Below are 15,683 nucleotides of genomic sequence, written 5' to 3'. Positions count from 1 at the left end.
TACCAAATTAAAAACTAAAGAAGGAAGGTATATGGAAGAAGATAAAGAACTAGCTGACTGCCTCAATGAATACTTCTGTTCAGTTTTTACAAAGGAAAATGAAGGAGAAGGACCTCAGTTGGGAAAGAAGACTAATGAATCTTTTGACGCATGTGTCTTTACAGAGGAAGAGGTTCTAAGTCAACTGTCTAAAATTAATACAAATAAGTCACAGGGGCCTAATGGGATACACCCAAAGCTATTAAAAGAGCTCAGCGGTGAACTAGCAAAACCATTAACAGATTTATTTAACCAATCACTGGCAACAGGAGTCGTCCCAGAAGATTGGAAATTAGCAAATGTTGTGCCCATTCACAAGAAAGGTAGTAGGGAGGAATCGGGCAACTATAGGCCAGTAAGCCTGACCTCAATAGTGGGGAAATTAATGGAAACCATACTTAAGGAGAGGATTGTGGAACATCTAAAATCCCATGGATTGAAAGATGAAAAACAGCATGGGTTTACTTCAGGGAGATCATGTCAAACTAATCTTATTGATTTTTTTGATTGGGTGACTAATATAATAGATGGAGGAGGTGCAGTAGACATCGCTTATCTAGACTTTAGTAAGGCTTTTGATACTGTCCCACATAGAAGGCTTATCAATAAAGTGCAGTCATTGGGCTTGGACTCCCATATTGTTGAATGGATTAGGCAGTGGCTGAGGGACAGGCAACAGAGGGTTGTAGTCAATGGAGTATATTCAGACCAAGGTCTTGTTACCAGTGGGGTACCTCAGGGATCTGTTCTGGGACCCATATTGTTTAATATCTTTGTCAGCGAAATTGCAGAAGGCCTCAATGGTAAGGTGTGTCTTTTTGCTGATGACACAAAGATTTGTAACAGGGTTGATGTTCCTGGAGGAATACACCAAATGGAAAAGGACTTAGGAAAACTAGAGGAATGGTCAAGAATCTGGCAACTAAAATTTAATGTTGATAAGTGCAAGATAATGCACCTGGGGCGTAAAAACCCAAGAGCAGAATATAAAATCAGTGATACAGTCCTAACCTCAGTATCTGAGGAAAGGGATTTAGGGATCATTATTTCAGAAGACTTAAAGGTAGGCAGACAATGTCACAGAGCAGCAGGAAATGCTAGCAGAATGCTTGGGTGTATAGCAAGAGGAATTACCAGTAGAAAGAGGGAGGTGCTCATGCCGCTCTACAGAGCACTAGTGAGACCTCATTTGGAGTATTGTGCTCAGTACTGGAGACCATATCTCCAGAAGGATATTGATACTTTGGAGAGAGTTCAGAGAAGAGCTACTAAACTGGTACATGGATTGCAGGATAAAACTTACCAGGAAAGATTAAAGGACCTTAACATGTATAGCTTGGAAGAAAGACGAGACAGAGGGGATATGATAGAAACTTTTAAATACATAAAGGGAATCAACAAGGTAAAAGAGGAAAGAATATTTAAAAGAAGAAAAACTGCTACAAGAGGACATAGTTTTAAATTAGAGGGGCAAAGGTTTAAAAGTAATATCAGGAAGTATTACTTTACTGAGAGAGTAGTGGATGCATGGAATAGCCTTCCTGCAGAAGTGGCAGCTGCAAATACAGTGGAGGAGTTTAAGCATGCATGGGATAGGCATAAGGCCATCCTTCATATAAGATAAAGCCAGGGGTTATCCATAGTATTTAGTATATTGGGCAGACTAGATGGGCCAAATGGTTCTTATCTGCCGACACATTCTATGTTTCTATGTTCTTCACATGCACTGAGTGACCTTTCCCTGCCGTTAACCACCAGACCACAGTAAATGTGGTTACATTCCTGCACCCAGAGACAGCAGCCTTCAAGCTAGGACTGTTATGTGGTTCCTCTGGCTGTCACTTTTATAAACATCCTGTGGATAGCACTTTGTTTGAGAGGTCCTCCTGTGTTATTTGCATTAACTTACCACCCTTGAACACATATTCACTTTATAGATGTCTTTTTCTTATGACTCTTTTATTAGCTGTTGAGCTTGTGTGTCTCTTGCAGTAACTTCTGTAGGTCAGAGTTGAATTGCTGCGGTTCAGACTTGATTGTTGCACAGCAGTTTGTGTAAACTTTTTCATGGTTTCCCAAATACTTTTAGGTTAACCTCTTCTCCAGTCATAGATTTGGGAACATATTGAAATTTAGTCCCAGGAATGTTTCAGAAAACTTAAAACTATATAATTGAGCCAAGGATCAGGAAAAATCAAGTAAGCATATCTTCTGATTTTGTGATCGCACACTACATCCAGCACTCTGCCCTCCATGCTGGATGAGACATTGGTTTATATTTTGGCCAAAGCATAGTAAGCCACTCACCGCGTCAAGGCTGTCTCATGAGTGGTCCCTAACTCTTGTTCCTACCTGTTCATGGGCCATGACAGCCACATAAAATCCAGGGAATGCAGGTCAGCATGCAAGCCAAGCACACTTTGCTTGTAACCCCGTCCGGTGCCATTACAGCTTTCATCGGATCCAGGGATGCAAGTACCAACATGCATGCTGAACCTACCATATACTTCTCCTGGAGCCAGATGGCTAATGGTAGGTTCCATACAAGCAGACTCAGTTTTATACTGACTTTAAAACCAGCCTCAAGGACAGATTAACTGGTCAGGTGTGCAATGACTCCAAGGAGATCGCCACGCCTCCAATATATACTATAAAGAAAAGAATAAGGGGTTGGGTCAGCACAACCTGCCTGCAGGTGCACATCACTATGGCGAAATACATATACAAACGGAAAATGCAAATGTGATCGCACACTACATCCAGCACTCTGCCCTCCATGCTGGATGAGACATTGGTTTATATTTTGGCCAAAGCATAGTAAGCCACTCACCGCGTCAAGGCTGTCTCATGAGTGGTCCCTAACTCTTGTTCCTACCTGTTCATGGGCCATGACAGCCACATAAAATCCAGGGAATGCAGGTATATATTGGAGGCGTGGCGATCTCCTTGGAGTCATTGCACACCTGACCAGTTAATCTGTCCTTGAGGCTGGTTTTAAAGTCAGTATAAAACTGAGTCTGCTTGTATGGAACCTACCATTAGCCATCTGGCTCCAGGAGAAGTATATGGTAGGTTCAGCATGCATGTTGGTACTTGCATCCCTGGATCCGATGAAAGCTGTAATGGCACCGGACGGGGTTACAAGCAAAGTGTGCTTGGCTTGCATGCTGACCTGCATTCCCTGGATTTTATGTGGCTGTCATGGCCCATGAACAGGTAGGAACAAGAGTTAGGGACCACTCATGAGACAGCCTTGACGCGGTGAGTGGCTTACTATGCTTTGGCCAAAATATAAACCAATGTCTCATCCAGCATGGAGGGCAGAGTGCTGGATGTAGTGTGCGATCACATTTGCATTTTCCGTTTGTATATGTATTTCGCCATAGTGATGTGCACCTGCAGGCAGGTTGTGCTGACCCAACCCCTTATTCTTTTCTTTATAGTATATATTGGAGGCGTGGCGATCTCCTTGGAGTCATTGCACACCTGACCAGTTAATCTGTCCTTGAGGCTGGTTTTAAAGTCAGTATAAAACTGAGTCTGCTTGTATGGAACCTACCATTAGCCATCTGGCTCCAGGAGAAGTATATGGTGGGTTCAGCATGCATGTTGGTACTTGCATCCCTGGATCCGATGAAAGCTGTAATGGCACCGGACGGGGTTACAAGCAAAGTGTGCTTGGCTTGCATGCTGACCTGCATTCCCTGGATTTTATGTGGCTGTCATGGCCCATGAACAGGTAGGAACAAGAGTTAGGGACCACTCATGAGACAGCCTTGACGCGGTGAGTGGCTTACTATGCTTTGGCCAAAATATAAACCAATGTCTCATCCAGCATGGAGGGCAGAGTGCTGGATGTAGTGTGCGATCACATTTGCATTTTCCGTTTGTATATGTATTTCGCCATAGTGATGTGCACCTGCAGGCAGGTTGTGCTGACCCAACCCCTTATTCTTTTCTTTATAGTATATATTGGAGGCGTGGCGATCTCCTTGGAGTCATTGCACACCTGACCAGTTAATCTGTCCTTGAGGCTGGTTTTAAAGTCAGTATAAAACTGAGTCTGCTTGTATGGAACCTACCATTAGCCATCTGGCTCCAGGAGAAGTATATGGTAGGTTCAGCATGCATGTTGGTACTTGCATCCCTGGATCCGATGAAAGCTGTAATGGCACCGGACGGGGTTACAAGCAAAGTGTGCTTGGCTTGCATGCTGACCTGCATTCCCTGGATTTTATGTGGCTGTCATGGCCCATGAACAGGTAGGAACAAGAGTTAGGGACCACTCATGAGACAGCCTTGACGCGGTGAGTGGCTTACTATGCTTTGGCCAAAATATAAACCAATGTCTCATCCAGCATGGAGGGCAGAGTGCTGGATGTAGTGTGCGATCACATTTGCATTTTCCGTTTGTATATGTATTTCGCCATAGTGATGTGCACCTGCAGGCAGGTTGTGCTGACCCAACCCCTTATTCCTATCTTCTGATTTTGCATATTCTGCATCGCAATTGTATACAGAATTGTTTAAAAAAAAATTAGCAGTCTAACATCATTAATCTGATAAATCGCATTTTTGTAGAAATAATATTTCTAGATCGAAAATTATTTAGTTGTAAGTGCAGTAGAGTAATAGAAAAAAAAGATCTAAAAATTAGGACATGCATGCCGCTCATTCTGAGTAATTGAATCATTAATTGAAAGAGGCTTGTTAAAAATAATAGCAGTGAGGGGATAAATTGGTGAAGTCATTCATTCTGAGGTATTGCCCTTATTTAAGGAAGAAGGGTGGCAAATATCACACATGTTGGTAATAGTGTCACGGCCATGGCTATGACCGTGACTCCTGAACCGCATGCGGTTGTCAGCGGTTTTCATTGGTGTTCAATCACAGGTGAGGGCTGTGGTATTGGCCTCACCTGTGGTTGCCGCTGGCAACAGTATGTATGTGGCAGCGTAGCAGGCTGAGCTGTGCCATGCAGCTCGCTACGCTGCGCATGCGGTTTTGTGTGTGATGTGTGGATGTGTGCACTGTGTTTTATGTTATTGTGTGCACGTTCCCTTTAAGTGGTGTTTTCCCTTCCCTGGTGTTGGAAGGGTTAATCCCCTTCCTAGTGTGTGTGATCACTGGGTGTGTCCGACTGTGGGGTGTGGCTTCTTGGCCTATAAAGCCTCACTGCTTTTGCTGGCCTTCAGGTTGCTTCAGCCATGCTTAGCTGAGAGCAGCCTCATGTATTTATTACCTGCCAGTAAGAGCCACCCCTGTGGTCATAAACCTTAATGTCATAACCATATTGTGCTTAAGTTATTTCCAGTTATGTGTGATGTCCGTGTGATGTTTTATATGTGATTTTGTGCAGCTATGGATCTGGGTCCCTGTGTAGGGATGCGCTTGTGATCTGCACCCTGCTAACACAGGGATCCAGTCAGCAAGGCTGTGGCAGGTAGGTGGAACTCCTTGTTCACCTGCCATATCCATAGAGCTGTTTATGTCTCCCCTTTTCCTGCAGCTTGGCCGTTGAGACTCCTGCTCCTCCGTGTCTAGGAGGAGTGGGCTTGTCTTACTTAGCTCCTAGGTGAGGGTCATCTTGAGGGCTAGCAGGGACTTTTAGGTTCCGGAGCATGGGCCCTCCTACCATCAAGGTTGGCCCATGCAGCTAGGAGCTAGGGTCAGGTTAGGGATGCCTCAGGAGGTGACCTGCTCCCTAATCCTGTCCTCATGGCCAAGCAGCCGTAACATCACCGGGCTTCACACGGCTGAGGATTTCCCCCATCCTCAGCCGTGACAGTATGACCACAGTCGCTTCTTACGTGGCGCTCCCCCGAAAGAGGGTAAAGCATGCACCGCTATCTGCGGATGGGGTGCATGCGCGTTCTCCGGAGGGAGAGCGTTATGGGGCTCACCATCTACGGCGCGGTGAGTGGCATTCCCCGCCATTCCTCGCTCACCGTTGTCCGTGTTGGTGTCCCCTTTTGTTTGTCTTTCCCCTCCCCCCCTCCCACTGTTTTTTATGCCTCACCAACTTTCCCCTTTTGTTGTTGGGAGGGGCTTTGAGGGGTGGGAGTATGCATCCCTCGAAAGAGGGTGAAGCATGTACCGCCGTCTGCGGAAGGGGTACATGCGCGCTCTTCGGAGGGAGAGCGTTCTGGGGGTTTCGCCTCTGACGGCGCGGTGAGTGGCTTTCCCCGCCATCATCGTTGCCTCGTTTGGCGTTCCCCCTGATTTTAGTTACACGTGGTGTTTGTTTGGTATGCGGTATGCATACCTTCGAAAGAGGGTGCAGCATGCAGTGCCATATCCATGTGGCCTGCATGCGCGTTCTCCGGAGGGAGAGCGTTCCTGGGGGTTCTCCGTTAACGGCACGGTTGGTGGCGTATTCCCCGCCACCTTTCCTTCCGTGTCCGTGTTGGGGATCCCTCGTCCCTCTCCATGTTCCCATCTCTGGTCGTTTGCTGGCAGCACTCCGTAGGTGGTCCGGCTGCTTGCTGGTTAGGAGTGTCTGCTGGCAGCGACTGGAGTGGGGACGTGAGTGGAGAGTCCCCTCGTCCATCTCTCAGTGGTTCTTTTCTCTTTGTTGCTGGTGCGGGCTGCAGTCCTCGTCGGACTGGCTAGTGTGAGCCGGGAGAGGATGCAGCTGACAGCGACCCCTTTTTAGAACCGGCACTGAGAGTGGACGTCCCCTTCTCCTATCCCCTTGTCTGAGTCCCTCACGTGTCTTTTTTTGGTGGGGGGGCTTTGAGGGGTGGGAGTGTCACGGCCATGGCTATGACCGTGACTCCTGAACCGCATGCGGTTGTCAGCGGTTTTCATTGGTGTTCAATCACAGGTGAGGGCTGTGGTATTGGCCTCACCTGTGGTTGCCGCTGGCAACAGTATGTATGTGGCAGCGTAGCAGGCTGAGCTGTGCCATGCAGCTCGCTACGCTGCGCATGCGGTTTTGTGTGTGATGTGTGGATGTGTGCACTGTGTTTTATGTTATTGTGTGCACGTTCCCTTTAAGTGGTGTTTTCCCTTCCCTGGTGTTGGAAGGGTTAATCCCCTTCCTAGTGTGTGTGATCACTGGGTGTGTCCGACTGTGGGGTGTGGCTTCTTGGCCTATAAAGCCTCACTGCTTTTGCTGGCCTTCAGGTTGCTTCAGCCATGCTTAGCTGAGAGCAGCCTCATGTATTTATTACCTGCCAGTAAGAGCCACCCCTGTGGTCATAAACCTTAATGTCATAACCATATTGTGCTTAAGTTATTTCCAGTTATGTGTGATGTCCGTGTGATGTTTTATATGTGATTTTGTGCAGCTATGGATCTGGGTCCCTGTGTAGGGATGCGCTTGTGATCTGCACCCTGCTAACACAGGGATCCAGTCAGCAAGGCTGTGGCAGGTAGGTGGAACTCCTTGTTCACCTGCCATATCCATAGAGCTGTTTATGTCTCCCCTTTTCCTGCAGCTTGGCCGTTGAGACTCCTGCTCCTCCGTGTCTAGGAGGAGTGGGCTTGTCTTACTTAGCTCCTAGGTGAGGGTCATCTTGAGGGCTAGCAGGGACTTTTAGGTTCCGGAGCATGGGCCCTCCTACCATCAAGGTTGGCCCATGCAGCTAGGAGCTAGGGTCAGGTTAGGGATGCCTCAGGAGGTGACCTGCTCCCTAATCCTGTCCTCATGGCCAAGCAGCCGTAACATCACCGGGCTTCACACGGCTGAGGATTTCCCCCATCCTCAGCCGTGACAAATAGTGCATGTTCTTCTGAAATACTGGGGAAAATAAGTAATTCCAGACACTGTCCTGATGAAGAACATACTTTAATTAAAAAGTTGATTGGAGAGGGAAAAACATATAGAGAAGTGGAGCAGCTTATAAAATGATCTTAAATGCCTTGAAGCGTCAACCAAAAGCTGAAATATGCAGAAGAAAGCGGGGAACTACTGTTCGAATGGATCGAAGAATAGCAAAAATGGCAAAGGCTCAGCCAATGCTCACCTCAGGACTCCAGGTATTGAGTTGATCTCCTGGTTTTTAACTTTCTGCAGTGTTGATCTTCTTTGCCAGTTTTTTTGTACTTCATTGTCCGACTGGCTTTTGGCCCTTTACCATGTTTGTGGTTCCCTGTATTTCAGCGTAGGGTCTGCCACCCAGTTGTGGGATCACTGCCTAGGGTGACCGTGCAAGTAGGTAGAGATAGTGGGTCTAGGAAGATTTAGGGTTGCACTATCCCTATTTTAATGTGATGGTAGTTGCCTTATCATGACACCAAATTACCAGCAAGAGCTCCCCACAAAGTCTTGCTGAAAAAACAACAACATCCTGAATAGGTTGGAATTTGCCATGTAACACAATGTCTGGCAAAAAGAGAAATGGTGCAACATTTTGTGGGCTGCTGAAATTTAAGTTGTTCTTTTTGGGTCTAGTGGATTCAGACAGTATGTCTGATGACCCCCGAGCACTGAATTCAAGCCACAGTACACTGTGAAGACAATAAAGCATGGCGGTGCAAAAAAGCATGATATGGGGATATTTCTCATGCCATAGTGTTGGGCCTATTTATTGCATACGAGGGATCATAGATCAGTTTGAATATATAAAAATACTTGAGAAGATCATGCTGCCCTATGCCAAAGAAGAAATGCACTTGAAATGGGTGCTCCAACAAGACAATGACCCAAAACACACCAGTAAGTGAACAACATCTTGGTTACAGACAAGCAGGATGGAGGTAATGGAGTGATCAGCCCAATCTCCTGACCTCAATCCCATAGAGAACTTGTGGGATGACATAAAAATGAGTCTTGTGTGGCAAAACCCCAAAATGTCGAAGAACTGTTGAATGTAGGTCAATTTTCCTGGACTGCAATGCCAGAATTGGTTGACTCCATGCAACACAGATGCCAAGCAGTTCTCAGAAACAGTGGTTATGCCACTTAATATTAGTTCAGTAATTCAAGGTAAAGTGAAACCTCAAATATTTTTTTTAGTTTATACATGAAAGGGGACCTTTATTAAGACCAACATTTTCCTCTCTAGTCTTAAGTCACTCTGCGCTGCTTAAGGAAGCGCCAAAGTTACGTAGAGGCACAGGCCTCTACATAAGTTTGGTGCTTCCTCTGGCAGGCCGTGTGCCAGACTTACATCTACATCAGCTACTTTGCTGGCGGAGAGTTAAGCCATAACTGGCATGGAGAATGATAAAAAAGCTGGGCCTACCAGCCCGCCCACTTCCCCATCCAAGCTGCACCTCTTTTCTCACTTCAGACAAAATCTGCAACTGATACACTCCTATATTGTAGCATATACATGTTAATAAATGCCCCTTAAATTTTTACAGAAAAATGCTGGAGCTGTTATTTTTTTCAACAGTTTATTATTCCTTTTTGTTTACTTTCTGTAAAGGATTAACACTAACTGGATACATTTTATTATTGTTTTGATCAAGAATTGAATATAATTCCAGTGCATTTGCATTTATGGAAATAAAAATTCTAATGATTTTGCGCTTTTAGTTGCTTTGTTAAGCTCACTGCTATCTTTTTAACACTACTGTACATTTGAATGTAGATTTTACCGTACCTTGTTCTCAAGTTATTAGCTACTCTTCATTCATTCTTTCCTTGTTTGCCCACCTCCTACATTCAGGGAATTTTTACCCCTATTTCAAACACAGATTGGAGGTCATGTTTCCCCCCTTGTGGTGACACATTTACAATTCTATATTATCTTCTATGTACATACCCTGTTGGACAGACTCCTGATAGATTGTTTCCTAGTACTCTTTTATTTGTATAACTTTATCAGAAAATTGATTAGCCTTAATAAAAAAACAATTAATCAAGGGCTGTAACAGGATACAAGGGAATGCTCCAAACTCCCGAACGGAACCTCACGAATAGCTGCTAGCAGATGAATAGGAAACTCACCCAAGCGGCTTACACTCCTAGCAATCAGTCTCTAACAGCATACAGTGAATCCCCCCAAGAACGAGACGAGGCTCTGTGTTGAGGGTAAAGCAGTGGACAGCCAGAGCTGTGTGTTTATTGTTCTTATATAACATTGTTACACATTAGTACCACTCACAGGGTTTTGTAAGACAACCAGTAACCCCGTACAATACACTCAGATACTCCCACACAAAATCCTCCCCTCTGCCTGTGATACAATTACCTTACACAATGGGTTAATGTAATTATCACAGGCAGGAGAATACACAGTGTTACACAATGTCTTCTGTCCTGGAGACAATTGGGAAGTAATCCAATCAAACTGAACAGAACCCCCACATTCAACTTATCCCCAGATGGCTTGGATCTGAGCGCTCAATATATCCGAACAGCGCTCAGATGCCACAAACACAGTCGAATCGCCATGGGGTTTAAGTTTAGCATAGGCTGATGAGAGGGGGTAACACACTGCCAATAGGGAGAGGGGGTAACAAGCTCCTCTCCCATACATACTTCCAGCCTCTGGGAGGGAGATCGACTGTCTCCGCTCCCAATACAGTGTCCTGTTCCTGGGGACAGGAGACTGGGCTCTCTATTCCCTGTAGGACACTCTGCCGCTGAGGAATGGAGACTGGGCTCCCAATTCCCTGCAATTCACACTGCCAATAGGGAGAGGGGGTAACAAGCTCCTCTCCCATACATACTTCCAGCCTCTGGGGAGGGAGACCGACTGTCTCCGCTCCCAATACAATGTCCTGTTGCTGGGGAAAGGAGACTGGGCTCTCTATTCCCTGAACGACACTCTGCCACTGAGGAATGGAGACTGGGCTCCCAATTCCCTGTAAATCCCACGGCTGTTGGGGAATGGACACTGGGCTCCCAATTCCCTGCAGGACTGGTGGAGATACCTCGGTCCCATCTCCACCAGCCACCTGGGGTTCTTCCCAGTAACACTCCACAATATATGCCCAGCTGAATGGGTCTGGATCCGGATTTGTCATCTTGCTGTCCTGCTGAGCCTTCCCAATGGAGTGGCAGAGATCTCGGTAGTCCTGCTCCAGTTTCCACTCCAGGGTTGCTAGGTTAGCCAGGTCTTTCTTTACCTCATGGGGTCATCCCAATCCTGCCTAGCCTCCCTCTCGTAGAAAATGTCCTGAAGTCTAGACTGTGCAAGGCTCCCGAGGTCAGGCTCTGCAAAGGACTCCCATAACAAGCCAGGACCATCAAACTCCTCTCCCTTGCACCCAGTGGCGAGGTTGGTTTTGGCTTTAAAAGGAATCTGTCACGAGTTGGAGGTCCCAGGAGAGACCACCGCGTCGTCATGCAATAAACAAACGGAAATCAGGTACAGACACATAAGAGTTTATTGCACAAACAGAAACATAGAAAGCAGCACAGATAAAACATGAGCTCTATGTACCGTCAGCACAGTGGGAGAAAACCCCCACTGCGCCACTGTCTAGTAATACTCCAGAGGGGCGTAACTAAGCAACTCCTGGTTTTCACTAGAGCCCTAGATGGTAGGGTTAGACTTAGCCACAGGAAGTTGCCAGGGTCCACTCTGGAGCGTGACCTAGACAGTGACAGCAGGAGCAAATGGACAACAGGTACCAGAAGGTACCGACGGCACATAGGCAAACATAACAGACAGGTAAATACAAAACAGGGCAAATAATAACACAAGCAGGAGTTCATGCAAGGGAGCAGGAGTGGCAATGAGCAGAGAAGGACTTGCTCCACCAGTAGTAAACTGCATGGCCTTGTCATGCCACTCTGCTGCAAAGGCTTGCTGAACACAGACATATGAATACAAAACAGGAGAACTAATAATACAAGCAGGAGTTCACGCAAGGGAGCAGGAGTGGCAATGAGCAGAGAAGGACTTGCTCCACCAGTAGTAAACTGCATGGCCTTGTCATGCCACTCGTCTGTGTTCAGCAAGCCTTTGCAGCAATCAGAATAAACACAAAGTAACTAAAACATAACAGGCAGAACAGAAAACAGACAGACGACGTTAATGAACAAGTAGGGAAACCCACAGACAGACAGACACGGATCCCATGGGTCAGCAGCATGGGAGAAAGAGTACAAACCAGGAGCAGAGCAGGACAAGACAACACACACCAGGAGAGCTGACACAGAACTGAGGAAACCTCAGCCTTATATACAGGTTCCATGGGTGCAGCAGAGAGACCACACCCATGGAGCAGACAGAGGATTAACTCCTAATAGGCACACAGGGGAGTTAACCCATACAGAACCACAAATAACACAAAGGAACAGAACTTCAGCGAGGAGCGCCAAACGAGCAAGAACGGAAGGTCACAGCCAGAGATAGTGGCTGTGACAGAATCTCCAGGAATACATCCTCCCTTTTACTAAGGTCCATTTTCCACAGTATATGTGTAACAATTACCTGACATCTGCTTTTTCTCACTGTTGATTTAGTGGTCCACTGTAGTCGCTATAATAAAAATCTGTGTTCCATGCAAACAACCTCGCAAGCCTGTAATAAACTTGTATGTTATACACAACAGCTATTCTGAAGAGGCAGAAGGAGGGACAGACCAGCAGCCTGAATCAATGATAAGGCAGGAGGTGTCTTAGACTACCTAACACTTCCTGAAGGTAAGGTAGTGAAGCTATAGTCACATCTCAAAGCACTGACCAAAGAGAGCAGAGCTTAAAAATAGTTAAGCAACAAGTGCTGCTTAAAATAAATCGCAGGAAGATACCATCTTTAGGAATGCAGTTATCTAAAATATTTTAAGGGGTATTTCCACCTGGGGCATGGATGGGATATCGCTGGGATATGCCATCAATATAAGATAGCTCCTATCTCCAGAATGGGGCCCCCAAACTGAAGGAGAGCACACAGTGCATGCGTGGCTTACTCTCCATTCATTGATATGCAAGTTCCAAAAACAGCCGGGTGATCGCTTTTGGCTGTTTTCAGAAGTCCCATAGCGGTAAATGGAGAGCAAGCCGCGCAAGTGTGGCCACCTCTCTATACACCTCTATGGGACTGCCCGAAAAACATAGCTGAGCCAGCACTTGGTTATTTTCAGAACTCCCATACCAGAGAACAGAGGGTGATTGCACATGCGTGTCTGCTCTCCATGCCCTCCGAGGGCCCACACCTATCTGACATCGATGGCATATAGTAGAGCTGTACAAGTTGAGAATACCCCTTTATGTAGTTTATTTTTATTTTGCAAAAGACATATCGACATTACTTTTTTTCACGTGTTCATGAAGAACATAACAATAAGCATGTATACTGCCAACATACCTTTTGGTGAATAGCTGACCTATAGGCTTACAATGGACAATGGAGAACACTTTGTTCTGGAATTGGCAGTAGACGGATAAAATGTCCTAATAATCACAGAGGCAATCACCTTAAAAGAAATAAGAATACATTAATAAGGCAGTATGTTCTTTTGTTAGTCATTTATGATTAATACTGATGCCGATCCCTCTGAGAAATATTCTACCTTGTTATCCCCAGTTGAATCTTTATGCACTAATATCGCAAATCTTCAGCTGGTAATTGGACATCCATTTTATATTCCTCGAAATGTTAACTGCAGTGTTGTCATTAATTTATTTTGCTGTGAAGGTGCCATTAGGATGGATAGTAAAACGCCTACTTTATAATCTACTCACTGACAGATCATGACTTAAAAGCAATAGCAACATTCGTTTTTCACTATAAAATAGCACAAATCTGCAGCAAGATTCTGCAAAAACAAAGCTTCACATGACGCCGTAGCCAGGCTTGTGTGGCCCACATTTCTGTTTTTTCAAGTCAAAACCTTGACTGGATGCAAAAGTGATGATGTGGATAAATGAAAACTTTGAATTCTGATCCAATCCCATTTTGGCTGAGAATACAATAATTCACATGTGGCAAACAGTCAGAATATATGACAGGACTAATAACCAACATTTTAGGAGGGGTCATTTACTATCTTCACACAGGGTGTCACTATATGGGGTGCATAGCCAGAATTTGCACCAGTCAGTTTGAAAACTGTGCAGACTTGCAAAGCCTTAGCCTGGCCACTGTATAGGACTGTACCCTTATAGATTTAGATTTGGTGCCCAAAAGCCTCAAGTTATCCTGCTTATCCTGCTAAGCATCTGTAAAATGCATTGAAATCAATGGACTGTCTTGTACAGCAAGTGCCTTTCTTTGTAGTAACTCTGATAAACTGTTTAGAATTCAAAAAAGTCTTATTGCATCATATTCATGATGAAATCGTGACCTAATTGCACTGACAAATTACTAGAAATTATTCATGTATCTACTACAAGGCAGGCAAGGTTAGCTCTGCATAGGAACGGTATGTGCAGTATCCTAGACCTGGGGTTATCTGAAAATGTTATGGTATATATTGTTATGTTATGTAAGTATACCAGCATGAAGAGGTAATGTTGGTAGGGACAGGGTTAACTACTCTGTTCCTCCACCTTGGTAGGAGTGGGCTGGTCCTGCTTTCTTAAAGGAGGGGTAGTTCTAGTGTAGACTGTGTGGAGGAGAGATCCAATTCTCCTGTGAGACCACTACTCCACTACTCCCAAAAGCTACAGTGTTAATAGTCAGTAGAGTCAGCAACAAGCCACAGCTTTACACACCCTGCTGCAGGTGAGGGAATAGAGTTCAGACACCCATCACCTAGATACTTTCCAGGTAGACTCCAAGCCTGCATTGTACAGTGTGCATCTAAATCCACAAGTGCCAGTTTACAGCTGTTAGCCAGAAGTGCAAGAGAGAGTTATCAGCGAGATAGCATATCTGAGGTACCATTAACTGCCACTTATCCAACCACCATATCTCATCAGTAAAGAGAGACTTTATTTTTTATTTTTTTATTTTATGTACTTATATAGCGCTACTATATTCCACAGCGCTTTGCAGACATTAGCACCAAGCTGTCCCCAATGGGGTTTATTTCTGGCCTGATTCTTCAAACCACCTTTCCACTGCACTGATCCCCAGGGAGCGTCGGCGTGAGGGAGTATACAGTGACACAACATCTCATCAGGGCCACTACCACTTCCATCCCTCCAGCTCCTCAGGGGCTTGATGCATATGCATAAAATTGGTAGAATGGGCTATATGAAAAGCTATAAAACATAATAAAGCAGTTCTTCAATGACTGAAAATGTGGAAATGCTTTTTAAACTGACTCTCTGCCACAAAATAAAGAAGTATACCTCTCTCTCCCTCTGCTTAAATTGAGACAAGAACAAGAACTATCTCTGTTACAGTGACCCCAGCCACAGTATCCCCATTACCAAGTCCACTCAATTGCCCATTTAAAAAGCCATCCATATTAACCATATTATAGAACCAGTGGTACTGCTTGTTACAGTACTCTTATAAAACAGCCAGTCACAGTACTTACTGTAGTGTCCACTCCAGCGTCCCATTACAATGCAAGAGTAAAAACGATGAAACCACTTATAACTCCGCCACTGTTCCATTACAGTGCCATCCTCATTAACCTGCTACAATGCCACTGCATGCCCCCCATAATAGTGCTAATGATAACAGCGCCAGACACAGTACCCACAGTACTCCAGTTAAAGAGCTGGAACCCATGCAAATACAAATGATATAACAACGTTTGCAAAGAAAAAATGTGAAGCCAGCATAGAAAAGAGATAGGCGATCTTTCCAGCATACATTATAACGGATCCTTTATACAGGCCA

The 15,683-nt window shown here is 45.3% G+C and overlaps 1 protein-coding gene across 2 annotated transcripts in view; it reads right to left on the bottom strand.

Annotated features, from left to right (window-relative positions):
* TMEM150C (transmembrane protein 150C) overlaps nt 1-15,683 on the bottom strand; it is a 262,806-nt gene that overhangs the window by 101,516 nt on the left and 145,607 nt on the right. For both annotated transcript variants that reach the window (XM_040418071.1, XM_040418073.1), the window contains one exon: nt 13,254-13,362. The gene's annotated coding sequence lies outside the window, so the exon portion shown is untranslated. The remainder of the gene's footprint in view (nt 1-13,253; nt 13,363-15,683) is intronic.

The sequence above is a fragment of the Bufo bufo genome, chromosome 2, assembly GCF_905171765.1.
Source record: "Bufo bufo chromosome 2, aBufBuf1.1, whole genome shotgun sequence".
In the NCBI taxonomy this organism is placed as follows: domain Eukaryota; kingdom Metazoa; phylum Chordata; class Amphibia; order Anura; family Bufonidae; genus Bufo; species Bufo bufo.
Note: the sequence above shows the minus strand (reverse complement) of the source record. Positions and strands in the feature narration are given on the sequence as shown.